Source organism: Drosophila ficusphila, unplaced genomic scaffold (assembly GCF_018152265.1).
Source record: "Drosophila ficusphila isolate 14025-0441.05 unplaced genomic scaffold, ASM1815226v1 contig_348, whole genome shotgun sequence".
NCBI classification, from domain to species: Eukaryota; Metazoa; Arthropoda; class Insecta; order Diptera; family Drosophilidae; genus Drosophila; species Drosophila ficusphila.
In genome coordinates this window covers 1,151,046-1,152,972 of record NW_025064257.1, presented here as the reverse complement: position 1 = coordinate 1,152,972, position 1,927 = coordinate 1,151,046, and the positions used below count along the sequence as shown (strand labels likewise).

General features: G+C 42.9%; 1 long non-coding RNA gene across 1 annotated transcript; it reads right to left on the bottom strand.

The window, feature by feature from the left end:
• Window positions 1-337: 337 nt before the first annotated feature.
• LOC108098454 lies at window positions 338-1,187 on the bottom strand. Its single transcript, XR_001771847.2, has 3 exons — window positions 1,115-1,187; window positions 521-755; window positions 338-465 (listed from the first exon to the last, which is right to left on the bottom strand). It is a non-coding gene; the product is annotated as an uncharacterized LOC108098454 (long non-coding RNA).
• Between the last annotated feature and the right edge of the window lie 740 nt (window positions 1,188-1,927).

Genomic DNA, 1,927 nt, shown 5'->3' with positions numbered 1-1,927 from the left:
CTAAATTTCTCGGTACCAAGTAGATTAACTAGAAATTATGTTCCTTTAGTTTTAAATCAGTGTAGACGTAATTATAACGTGCATGAGCCTTTCAGAGTACTTTGTTCTGACTACAATAGACTTTTTCCTATTTTATCCTCTTCTGACTCTCTGCAGCTCCTTAAGCAATTAGTTTTAACATTTCTGGCACAAAATTAGATTGCTAAATTTAAACTTAAATTAAATTTAAAATTTTTCTTCGTTTTTAATTTTTTTTCTTAATTAACATCGCGTCAAATTTTCCGCGAATCGTGCCGTACGATACACGGCTGTCGCCCCTCGGTCGGTTGGGCGGGTGGTGGGCCGTGGGACTACGCGCGTTTAAAAAAAAATAACGTCGTGGCGGACATTTTATCCCGACCGAATGAGGTAGCCGAAATGGAGTTCTTCAACTTTGAGACAACGGAGTTTGAAAGTCCCGAATATCTGGAAAGACTGCGATTAGTTGAAGAGCATGGAAATGATTAGTTTCCGGACTTACGTGTGGAAGAAGGACTTCTCTTCAAGAAGACACAGTTTAAAAAAGAAGAAAGCGACGAGTTCGAATGGAAACTATGGGTTCCTAAAGCTCTGACGACAACTTTAATCCAGCAAGCTCACTGCTGCAACATGGCAATGCACGGAGGTATGGGAAAGACCTTAGCGAGACTCCAACATATGTTTTACTGGCCGAAAATGGTAGTTCAAGTCCGAGAGTTCGTAGCAGCTTGTAAAAACTGCAAGGAAAATAAACATACAACACAGATAAAACGACCAATGATGGGAAAGGAAGTACAGTCGGATCGACCCATCCAAAAGTTGTAGTTGGATTTCCTAGGAAAATATCCACGCTCCCGCCGAGGAAATACCATGCTTTTCATCGTGTTAGACCACTTAACCAAATTTGTATGGTTAAAAGCGATGCCGAAAGCCACGTCGACAGCTGTAATCCGATTCCTGCAAGAAAATATTTTCACACAATATGGAGTTCCGGAAATTATCCACACGGACAACGGAAGACAATTCATCTCCCAGGAATTTGAGAATATGCTGCAAGAGTACGGGATTACACATATGAATACAGGAAGATACGCACCGCAACCAAATGCTTCAGAAAGTGTAAACCAATCTGTATTAGCCGCAATTCGAGTGGACATCCAGGACGACCACACACGATGGGATGAACACCTAGCAGACATACAAGCGTCATTGAGGTCATCTGCCCCAACAGCACTGGAACTTCTTTTGCCATGTTCGGACAACATATGTTTACGCATGGGAAAGATTACTCGCTAGCTCGCAAGCTGGGTGCTCTTAATGAATCAGAGATAGCCCAATTGCCCAGATCCGATCGACAACAGCTGTACAGGGAGAAGATAAAAGAAAGGATACATCAGGCCTACGAGAAAGCAGCGAAAAATTACAACCTGAAGGCCCGAGAAGTTCGATACTCACCTGGACAGGAAATTTATAAGAGGAACTTCGTACTTAGTGACTTTAACAAGAGCAGAAACTCCAAGTTTTGCCGAAAGTACACTAAATGCCGAGTCACGAAGGCGTTGGGAAATTCTTTGTACGCTTTGGAAAACTTGCGCGGCCGTCCTTTGGGAATTTTCCATGCAAAACAAACAACAGTGCCCGGCTAGCTGAGTGTCTTCACTTGTTGTTTTTAAATCAGGATCGTGGACGGTGGCCTACGTTGGGTTGTACAAAATTAACACGCCATTTGCAAACGCACATCCTCCACTCCTGTTCCGCGACAAGCCTCGAAACCGTAGTGTGCTTGTTATGTGCGGCCAAACGAAGAAAATGAACACCAAATAAAATGTAAACAATATATGTTTACCAACGGCCGCCGATAACAAGTTATCGATTCTGCGTGAGTCCAGGCAGGGTTGCGACTTTTTTA